This window comes from Solanum pennellii, chromosome 3 (assembly GCF_001406875.1).
Source record: "Solanum pennellii chromosome 3, SPENNV200".
NCBI classification, from domain to species: domain Eukaryota; kingdom Viridiplantae; phylum Streptophyta; class Magnoliopsida; order Solanales; family Solanaceae; genus Solanum; species Solanum pennellii.
Genome location: NC_028639.1, coordinates 49,414,810 through 49,427,451, shown reverse-complemented (window position 1 = coordinate 49,427,451; position 12,642 = coordinate 49,414,810).

Here is a 12,642-nt window from a genome sequence, read left to right as displayed (position 1 = left end):
TATGTTTCAGATTTTATTTTCTCTATTGATTTTAATTATCTAATTTTAAAAATGATATTTAATTTTATTGTTTCTTATCAAGTTCTTCAAATATTTTGTTCTAAATATCTTAAGATGAACAACAAACTTTACATTGAATCTATTTGGCTATACCTAAAATGTGAAAATTCAATTAAAATTTGATATAATTTTCAGATATTTAAAGTTATTAATTATTTTAATTTATAATATATGTAGTCCTTTTATTTTAATTATGTAGCATTGGCAGATTTATATGTATTTTAAAACTTCAAGTGGTTAATTATTGTAACGTGTTGTACATTTTATGTCATTTTAAATAATTATATCTTACGTTGTTATAATTTATATTACACATAAAATTCTCAGAGTCAATCAAAATTTTACATATTTTTCAATAATTATGATTTATACTATATTTTACGTAAAATCAAATAATATATGTTACTTGATCTGTCTCAATTTATATGGTAATGATAAAATTTCAAAAAATTATTTGATTTTTTATGTATTTTATATTGATAATTATTGTAATTTATAGTACGTTTTACGTCACTACAAATATTATATATTACTATTGCAAATTATTATTATTTATAATACTTTTTACGTAAATTTTAGATTGATAATTATTGTAATTTATAATAATCTTTATATAATTTTTCTATTATAAAATTAAATTATATAAAAAAAAATATATGAACAGACTCAAGACATATCAACAGAAACAACTGAAGTAAACAGGACAATCGAAAGCTGCTGAAAGTCTTCCATTATTAATAAGAAGGAAAGTAATAAATAGTAATTTCTCTCTCTCTCTATCTATCTATCTATCTATCTATCTATCTATCTATCTATATCTATATATAGATATAGATATAGATATAGATATAGATATAAATATAAATATAGATATAGATATATGTATAGATAGATATAGATATACTAGAAAGAGGAAGTATGTTTTTGCACGAGTTCAATCATCATATCAAAATTATGTTTGTATGTTGCATTTTTATTTTTTAAAATTTAATGATATTTGTTATTTTTGAATAATAATTGAATATTAATCTAACATTAGTAGTTGAAATAAAAGATAATTTATAGATAAAAAGATGACAAATAAATCAAAATTTTAAATTCTTAATTTTATATCTTTAATTTTATTTAAATTATACTTACTCATAATACTTTTATTAAAAAAATAGTAGGGAAAAAATATTTAAAGCATTTATGATTTAATTTTTCCCATCTAAGATCCTAATTCTTTTAAAAAAAAATATTAATTTAAATTTATAAATATGGAATCGTGTTTAGCTATATATTTTACCAAAAAATATTTGGAATGATATCTTTTGTTTACAAAATTACGTCAAGTTTTTTTTAAAACATTTTTTCATAATTATTGTAGTACATTATTAAAGTTATTTTGTTAATGCTTTCATAATTAATGCTTTCATCGAGTAATAAGCAAGTCTTTCAAAATTCTTTTAACAGAATTCACATAGAGAGAGGAAGCGTAATTTTAATAGAGTAAAACTAATACTTGCCTTCTTTATTATGTTTGTTCATTATATTATTACATTTAAATATTCATGCTTATTTGTTTGGTTGGAAATTAAATCTATTATAATTAAATCATAATTTTTTTAATATATCAAATTTGGTATGTCAAAAAATGATATTATAAAATTATTATTTATTGATATGATTCTTACAAAACTTTTCCAATAAAACAATCAAGAAAAAGGAAGAAATATGCTAAGCTGGATAATTAAATCTGTTATAATTTAATCATAATTCTTTTAATATATCAAATTTGGAATGTCAAAAAATGATATAGTAAAATTATTATTTATTGATATGATTCTTACAAAACTTTTCCAATAAAACAATCAATAAAAATATTTCTCCAAGTCAGATTTTTTTCACAAGTTTAAGCTGGATAATTTTTTTGAGGATGATGGCCTCTTCAAAATCGGCATTCTGTATTTCATTGCCATATTTTTGATGATTTGAATCCATCTAAACAACCATTTCTAACTTGTATTTTGATTTGGTTAAGTCCGGTCATTACGTCAACTTTTCATGGGGCAATGAATGTTTTAAACTAACTCTTAAAGCTTGCAGTCATAAGTTTCTGAACAATCCTACGTCATTCAAATTCAGTCAGTTTCATGTGGCTATACAAGTCTGATTTTATGAGTGTTGTCATCCCTTTAAAAACACAGTTGTTGTTTGTCCTTCAAATCGCACACCACATATTTTAAACTGGAAGACAACGAATGACATTATCTTTTTCGATGACTTGAAGAATACGATATTCAGAACACATGGCAATCAGGTCATATCATAGTGTTTACTAACAAAGAGTTAAATTCCATGGATCAGTATATTTTAAATCAATCTTCAAGTAACCATGATACAGATGATCAAGGAACATCAGAAAATCATGATGTTGATGTCAACAAAAAGTATTTAGAGTTGAAGGCAGAGATTGTGGAGGTATACAATGAAAAATTATAATTTAATACCTTTTTAAACATATTACAAATTACTTATCCAATATGTTAATGTTTAATGACAGATTAGGTTGGAGTTGAAACAATCAAAAGATAATGTTATTCTTCAATCCTTTTTAAATTAATTATCAATAATTCCTTTTCTATAATATTTTAGTGCTTTAACGTATATTTTTACATCTATTGACAAGCACATGACCGAAATAAAAACATATGTCGATAATTTATAATTGACAAGATTAGGTCGTCAAGAGGTCAACCAACATCAACTACATACCAACAGGTATTATGAAATATAAAGGGTTTTACAAAGTAAAAAACTAAAAACAATTGTTGTATCAATGTATGATTTGCGTATGAACTGTGTATGACCAAACAATATACAATTTTTTAGCAGTTTCTTTGTTTGATATAGGTATTGAAATTGTATAAATATTGGATGACTTAGTATGTATTAATAATGTATGAAACAATTTGGTTTCACTTTTATGTTGGTTCAATTTTATCATTACTTCTACGAAAACACCAATAGGTATTATATGTCATTAAAGAGTTTTACAAGTTAAAAATAAAAATAACTATTTTATCATTGTGTTATTTGTGTATGAACTTTGTATGACTAAATTTTTTACATGTTTGTTTCAGTTTGTTTGTTTGATATATGTATTAAAATTATATATATATTGAATTACTCAACATGTATTAGTAAAGTATGAAATAGTTGGTTCAACTTTTATGTTGGTTCAATTTAGTTATTAAATCTGTGAAAGGCAAAATCAATGCGTGTTACTGATCTTGTGTTAAATCTTTTATTATTTTATGCATAAAATTCTTATGATATATTTTTTCACAGTACTTTATGATTGAAGTTTATATTATATCATACATTAGGATGATGCCCTCTAAAATGTTGAACAATCTGACAAAGCTCCAATGGATCAGCCTTTCGTTTCAATTGGTGAATATGTTCATAGTTCATATACGGATGGTATGAGTTTAAATCTTATTATGATATGTACTTTCATTTCCAAAGTTTTTTTTAACATTATGATATTTTTTACATATAGATGAGGCTCAGAAGTCAATTGACAAAAATATTGATGTTGTTTTCAATGTTGACATCCTGCATCATCAAATTCAAAACCACCATCATTGGATGATTATCCTGATTTGACTATGACATAGATTGTTGAACTTGACCCAGTTCTTAATGCTAATACAACTCCAGATGTGCAAGCAAGAAATAGGAACCCCAACAAGTATGACACATCTCCGTACGGTTGTCGGAAGGCGAAAGCAGTTCAAAAAGAGTTCCTATTTTCTTTGGAATCAAACATACGTTTGAAAGTCATAATGGGTTTGAGGTTGCAGCTGAGTAGATCGATGAGTTCAACAAATGGATTTCAAAGGTATTTCTTCTAGGCGTGGCAGATATACGTATATATAAATTAAATTTTTTTTCAAATGATATCAAACAACCAAATTGTATACAATTGTTTAAATATATTTTTAATGTTCACAGGAAATCTGCTTAATCAAAGGTGAAAAATTATTTTGAACCTTTAATGGACTTTTCTTGTTGTCAAAATTGGTGAAAAAGATTTTTTCAACATAATGATTAAAACAGGCAGGCCTTGGGAAGACGAGGTAAGTCATATCTATCAACTTTTTAAAGAGTTAACTCAAAACATGTATTTTCAGACTTTTGTAATTATAACTACAGTTTTGAATGTATGCATATTGAATGAATTTTTTATAATATTGGCCTAAAACTTTTGTGTAATGCTATATGTATGATAATTAAATGCGTTTGATACAGAATATTGAAACATGTTTAATGCATTTTTTTGGTAACAACATGTTAATACTATTATGTATTATCTGCGAAAGAAGGCAAGTACTCTCCAACAACAATATCATACAGTAAAGTTGACTGTTGATTTATGGTATGAGTTATATATTGAGAAACATGGAGACAGTCAAATTGCGACATGAGATGCATTTCTCCCGACCACGATGTTGGATAATGCATTAGAGGTTTCAAACTACGTGCTAACATTCCTTGGACAGAGTTGACGAAGTTATTATTCTTGTCTACGTTAGTGAGAAGTTTCATTGGTTGTTGGTTGTATTCCGAATCAAGCTTAGATGTCTACATGTATATGATTCGAGGAGGGGAGGATTTGTTCACACCAACAAAGTCAATGAAGTTGTTGATAAACTTGCAATAATGATACCACTATTTTTGCAAAGCACAGAATTATATGGAAAAAGGCTTGATCAGTATGCTAATAAACTACCAGCATATGAACACAAGTCTCAATCTGACCCCCTTGATATCGAGCATATGATGCATGTTCCTAAACATGGAGATTCTTCCAAGTATGTATTTTCTATCCTATACTAATTCATTATAAATGTTCACTTTATTTAGTTATTAAATTTTCTTTTCTTTCAAATTTTTTTACAGTGATTTTGATATGTACACATCTCTATTTGCTGAATACATCGGTAATGGTATTTTTGATATGTCTTCTATTGATATCGATGCAGTGTACCATCGACAAAGGTATGTCACAATCCTATGTCATTATATAAAAGAAAGGATGAAGAGAGCGCGATAAGTGACAGTGAAGTTATTGGTACGGTTGCTGGTAAATATGGTGGACCTCGCATAGCTAAAGAACATGTTTCAGATACCACCAATTATCTTACATCAACACCACAAACAAGAAACTTTAAATAGTTACTTGTACCTTCTACTTTTTTGGAACTACGTGTTATTTTGCTTTAATTTTTGAACAATTTGTTTGGATTTAAGTATTTCATTATTTATAATATCATATGTTTTCTTCCAGTTATACGGTCTATATACGAATTACTTATTGATTTCTATAATACTACTAGAAAATAGGTTTGTTGCAACACAAGAAAATATATTGTCATAGACTCAAAAAGTGTTGCAATTGCATTATGGCAACAAAAATGTGTGTGTTGCATATAAGCCTATTGTGATATGTCTATAGTAACGGTTATATAGCAACAGTTGTAAACTGTTGCAATACACTATCTATAGCAACAATTATTCTTTTAGTCTAGGATGACACTTTTCTGCGATTGTTGCAACAGTTGTGAATCGTTGCAAAAGACCTATAGCAACAAGTTATTGCAATAGACTTTTTAAATGGTTATTGCAGGCTATGTTAGTCATTGTGTATATTCTTTATTTTTGAAATAAACTATAATACAATGATAGAAAATATTAAACCAATACGTACTTCAACTTGCAGCATCCATATATTAAAGATAAAAACATATGATCTTGATTTACAATTCAAGAGTTAACATACATTGATGTTCATAAAAATTAAGCCCAAACATAAAAATAGTCCTAGAATGTTCAAGAGTTGGCATTCATTCAAGTTCACAAAATTAAGCCAAAAAGTAAAAATAGTGCTAGAATGTTTGTAGATATACAGATAAACCAATTCTCTTTAAGTAAGGTCTTCATTGTTTTTTCCCCACTTTGCTCATTTTTTTTCACCTACAATTTCAAAAGGGTCAACAATTAGGAAAGAAGAAGTTCAAAAATTAAAAGGTAAAAGAAGACACACAACTCCAAATATAAAACAAACAACAAAACAACTTCATTCTAATTACGGCAGGCAATAAGCAAATAAGGGATATTATTTCGCTTAGATGAAGAGGGAACAAAATCAGTAAAGGTTTCTTACCACAACCACTTAAAGCTTTTGCCCAAAACACGACTTGTAAGGATTACAATTAATTCCCCTAACATAGATCAAAATACAGGGAATGAGTTCAATTAGCATATGCCATAATTTAGCTAAGTACCCAATCTTCTATATCAAGGACTGAATCAATTAAGATAACGCAATAAGTTTCCCCAAATTCAATGAAAAATCACAATTCTGGAGTAATTAAAGGGTAACATGATAGCAATTTTATAGTCAGCAAGGGGCAAGAAAAGAATCAAAGCAGTTTATTTTAGTTTCTAAGTCTTCGGCAGAGGCGCGAAAAACTTGTTGCTCCCGAGTATACACGCAAGTGTACGTGGTCGTGCAAGTAATATAGTTTCTTTTTATAAATGAGTTATCGTTCCCAAAAGACTTATGATCAACTTATATTCACACTTAATTCCACAATTAAAGAGAAAAGTAAATAGTTTGCAGGTTGATTGTTTTATGATTGACTAAGACTAATATGCACGAATTTAAAGTAAACAATGGTGAACAACTTTGGTATAATGTTTCGGGCAAGATTAAAGGCAATCCAGGGCTGTAACATATAACGAATGTCATGCATCATAAAATCGGCTTAGAACTAACTTTAGTTGTCAAATTACTAGTTTATAGGGTTAATAGTATGATCCGGTTTAACCACCTCTCATCGCCAATATAACATTACAGAAAATGTACACGTCTAGTGAAGAGACTATTAAGTTTTAAGAATAGTATTGAGGGTACATAGGCATCCCATTGCCCAATATTAAGTAATATTGGCTTAAGGGTGTTAGGCTATTTCTATATAAATAAGGGTGTATAATAAAATCCAAGTTTGTCTAAGAAATGTATCTGTAATGAATACCCTAAGTTAAAAATACACATATTGATTCTCAACCCAACACATGAGGTATTAGGCATCCAAGTGTCAAGCCTAGGTACCATGGCACATGATCATATAAAATGATCATGTAGATTAAGCAGTGTCCAAGGACATAGTGAGGATCCTTGGACAAGGAATGAACTTTAAATACTAAACAATAGAAGTGCACGGTTGGGAAAGTGGGCAGCAACACATGTGCAATCATATGTGTAACCGGCTGAGGGGGACCACATGACCAAGCCAACCGAATTCGGTTAGGTAGTTAAGGGCAGGCGCGCGCGAGCGGGTCCTTCCATGTGAAGCCTAATTCCCTAACCAACTCTAGACTCTACCTAATTGACCTAAATAGCTAATTAACCTAGTGCAAACAAAAATAAACCAACTAGTGCACCCGACAACCTAAAATCTAACCGTGTGATACTAACCTAGTAACTAACTCAAGAAACATCCTAGTACCTAACCTATAATGGTCCAAAAGGGTTAGTTATGGTCCAATTGACTTAGGGGTACTTTAGTAATTACCTAGGTCCCTTAATTAATTAATTAGTAACTTAATTAATTAATAAAAATTCACAAGCTAGGCCGAGACCCTTAGCCAATTTTCAGATTTGGCTAAGTCAAATGTTCTCTTATGTCTAGTCAATATAGGAGGGGCATTTTAGTAATTAACTAATTAATTTATTTAACTAACTTAATTAGTCTAAGTTGAATTAGTCAATATCAATTCCTAAGACTTAGACTCACGTTCAAACATTAGAAAACTCACGACTGGAAACAGTAAGCAAAAATGTAAGAAAAACAAAAGTTCTCTTAGGCCATTTCAAGGTATTCTTCAAGGTTTTTATGCAAGGTGATCTTCGTATATTCAATTCTACATAAGGTATGAGTTTTATCTCTTGGATTCCTTTCTCCAAAATATTTTTCAAACGTCTTATGAATTCAAGAATATCGAATTCATAATGACATTGTTGAACATCTACCTCCCTAGTTATCCTTGTTTTCAATTCTAATAGTATGAAGATGTAATCTCGAACATGTTCTTGGTATGTAGTGTTACTCATTATATGTAGGGTTCTTGATCTGTTAATGTCTAATTAGGCCTATAGATTTGATTCGTATGATTAGGGTATTAGTTACATGAGTTAAAAAATGTTGTAATGCCTAATTGTGTTCGAGAAGATGAAGTTGTTATGAATCTTTCATGAAGTTTAGTTCATTGTTAAATGTCGAATTGGTTAGAATGATGAAATCACAATAGTACATTCATGAATTTAATTTACTTAGATAGTGATAATATCATAGTTTGATTTATGCCAACAAATTGGCTAGCAATATATTGTCCAAAAAGTTGAATAGAAATGGCTTACTATATTATTTCTAAAATGTGATGTAGAATTGACTAATGACTAAATTAAACCAAATTAAGCATGACCAATGTAACTTTGAATTCATAACCAAGGGTATGCCAATCATTGGGACAAGGCCAAACATACCATTTCCAAATGAACTATGAATATAATTAAGTACATTGAACAAAGTTTATAACATTCATAAAGAGTGGTATAAAGCTACCAAATGTCATTGAACAAGATAAGGTGAGTAATGACATGATTAAAAGTTTAAGAATTATGAAAGTGGCCAGAATGATGTACTAAAAGAAGTGAGATAAGTCTCATTTACACCTAGATAATTATGTTAAAGATACTCACATAAGAGAGTGTTAATAATCGTGAGACAAGTCTCATTAACACCAAGATGATAATATAAGGTCAAAATCACATTTCATCAAGTAAAGAAAGGGATGACCGGTTATCCAAAGAGTTAAGTAAATCTCATAACTAGAAGCAAGCAACCATAATGTTTGAGTCAACTCTAAAAGTTATAAAGCAAAAGAAGTTGAGCAAATCACCGATATACTAGCAAATGAGCTTGTGCCAGCATATGTAAGCCTCATGAAATGAGGCTCCACCAAGGTGGATAAGAGTCTCCAAAAATCTCATATTCTTCGAACTATGATATCAGCATAAGAACTAGCCAGTGAATTCCACTTAAGAGAGCTAGGTATGACGTGGTTTCACTTTGGCCGGTGAAACCACCCCTTTCAGTGTGGGGCAGACACTGGATTTCACGTTTAGCTCGCATGATCTATGTCGATTAATGCTCAAAGAAAGTATCCGGTTCACTTTAGCCGTGAACCACCTCTTTTCGGTGTGGGGAAGACACTGGACTTCGTTTCACTTTAGACGGTGAACCACCCCTTTTCAGTGTGGGGCAGACACTGAATTTTATGTTTAGCTCACATGATCTAGGTTCACTTTAATCGGTGAACCACCCTTTTCCGGTGTGGGTCAGACACTGGATTTCATGTTAGCTCGCATGATCTTAATGCTAAATATTTCTTTAAGAAAGTAAGAAAGAAAGAAGAAGAAATGTAAGTTCAAAGTGAGCTAAGAAAGTAAGAGCTTAAGTATGTCAAATCACCTGTGGTTGATAAGAATAAAGTTTTAACAATTTATTGGCTTGTGCCAAATCAAGATATATGCTCCAATATCTTCACATTATGCAAATGATCAAATAATAGGCATAGCCAAATAAAAATTGGCTTATAATGACTTCTTATATTATGCCAATAAAGGGGAGTAAAACATAATGGCTAATCAATTCCCCATAATCTTCATAGTATGAAAATGATGAAATAAGTGGCTAGCCAATAAACATTGGCTTATAAACATTTCATGCCAATTTAACAAGAATGGAAAGAATAATTTGTAGTAAGGGTAGCCAAATCATTTCCCTAGTCTTTTGGATTACTTGCTAGATTCATTGTAGGTATGGGACTATAATGAATCATTGCACTTGTAAGTAAGACATAGGATTAAGGAGCTCATTGAACTACTACACAACAACAAGAAGAAAGAGACCAAAAAATAAACTAAGTCCTGGTGGGAGAGCTCTCGAGTTTGAGAGGAGCAAAATTATAATTTTTCGTTTGAGGTGTTCTAAAATTATGTTCATGATTCCAAGGTCTTGTATGGAAATCCCTTGAGAGAAGGAACGCTTTTCTAAGCAAAGAAAACGCCTCTCTAAGAGAAAAATGTTCATATAGAAAATGAGTTGTGTGCTTTGAATGCATTAAAATATGTCATATTCATACCATAATTCACAAATAACGAACTAATAAAGTTTAGTGACTTCACTTTCCAGAAAATGGCATGTTGTTGTAGGAAGAGCTTTCCTTGATCATGCATAGTCCTTACATGTATATGTGCATACACCCATACTCAGTGTACCAACCCTATACTATTACTATTTTTGTAGGCGAAGGTTAGAGAGCAGATTGAAGACTCAATGAAGCGGTTTGGATTAGCAATCTCCAGACTTTGGTAGGTCCTCTTGAGTTCGAGGATGCTACATCTGTCATTCTATCTTATAACTTTACACATAGCTAGTAGATGTTGTCCCTAGCGTTTCATTTAAGACGTTTTATTCAAAGCTTTGTATTAAAGTCGTTTGGCGAACTATTACGATATATTAGTTCTTTCATTTGAATTGTTTAATCGATTATAGATGGTTGTTTAGATTGAGCTCATTAGAATATTATTCTATATAGTAATCATATGAAGTTTATGTATTCTTCACTATGTTTTAGAACTTTTTAAACAAATTTCCGCAAATTTAACTATATGATTGTGATGATAGCTAAGAAGAGGCTTGTATGCGACCTATGAGAGATTAACGACGCCGGTTGCGTTCGGATTCCAAGAATCCGGGTGTGACAAACTTGGTATCAGAGCATGAGGTTAAATTACCTAGGAACTAAGTCTCAAAACAACCATGTTGCGTAGTTTCGAGCTTATGGTTGTGAAGTGCACCACAACCATGACTTAGAGACTAAGTGATGTTAGGAATCTTCCCTTCTTCTACTCTTTATCGTGTTGTGTATAGTTTTGACATTTTGTGTCATTTCAGCATCTAAATTCCTTCTTGTGTGTGTGTGTGTATAAAAATGAACACAAGGAGAAACGCAGGCAGGAGAGTTAGAGAAGCAGCTGCTAGGGGAAACGAAATTCCTCCTCAAGCCCCAGCTGCTGGAGTGCAAGTGTCTGTCAACCAGCTGCGTTGACGGATGGAGAAGTAAGGGAAGCACTAGTTCAGATGGCCCAATCCGTCACTACTCAGGCACAAGCTATCACAGCCTAGGCCATTAGGGAGGGTGCTCCCAGGGAGAACCCACATGCTAGCACCATGGCTAGCATACTGAGGGACTTCATGAGAATGCTGAGTTGGCTGCATATCAACTCAAAGATGTGGCACAGATGTGGTACAAAATCTGGGCAGATGGAAGAGCACCTGGAGAAATTCCCATCACTTGGGACATTCTCAATAATGCATTTTTGGAGAGGTTCTTTCCCATAGAATAGAGGGAGGCTAAGGTTGAAGAGTTCATCAACCTATGACAGGGAGGTATGCCAGTCAATTAGTATTCCTTGAAATTTGTTAAGATCTCGAAATATTCTTCTTCTCTGGTGTCCAATAGAATGGATGAGATGAGCAGGTTTGTGACTGGTGTATTAGAGGATCTGGAAGAGGAATGTCTGGCATCCATGTTGCATGATAACATGGACCTTGCAAGGTTTATGGTATGCACAGCAGGTGGAGGAGAGTCGTCGAAGGAAGAGAGGCCGAGAAGACAAGAACCCTAGGCCCTCGGAGCAGGCTGGTTCTAGTACTAGTAGGAGTTCGTTTGGAGTCCAGGACAGGCCCAAGTTCAAGAAGGGGCACCAGCGCTCAGGTAATCCTACTCCTTCCAGGAACTCAAATGCCAAAGTGGACAAGTCTGGCCCAAAGAGGGGCAATGATAGAAATGCCCAGCGTAACAGCAAGCCGTGTGGTAAATGTGGTCGTTTGCGTGGAGGTGAGTGCCTGGTAGGTACTAATATCTTCTATGGGTGAGGCAAGAGTGGGCATATAGTCAGGGACTGCCTACAGACGAGGAATCAGGCTAGGACAGATGCTCAGCCTCGACCTAATCCTAGTGCTGCAGCCGAACCTCCCAAAAGAAACAGATTATATACTTTGAAAGGTAGAAAGAGCAAGAGAAGTCAGCTGATGTGGTCACTGGTACGTTGCATGTCTTTTCTTTTATGTATGCATTGTTAGATCCAGGATCCACTTTGTCATTTGTTACTCCTTTAGTAGCTAGTAAATTTGACTTGCTTCCTAAGATCTTGCATGAGCCTTTTCTAGTTAGTACTCCCATAGGAGACGACATTAGAGCTGAAAGAGTATATAAAGAATTCCCAATTAATATTCTTGATAGAGTTTACCATGTTGACCTAATTTAGCCATGCTTGATTTTGATATAATCTTGGGTATGGATTGGCTCTATAAGTGTTATGCTACCACAGACTGTCGAAACAGGGTAGTAAGGTTTCAGTTTCCAAATGAGTTATAGCTGGTATTAGAAGGGTGTGGT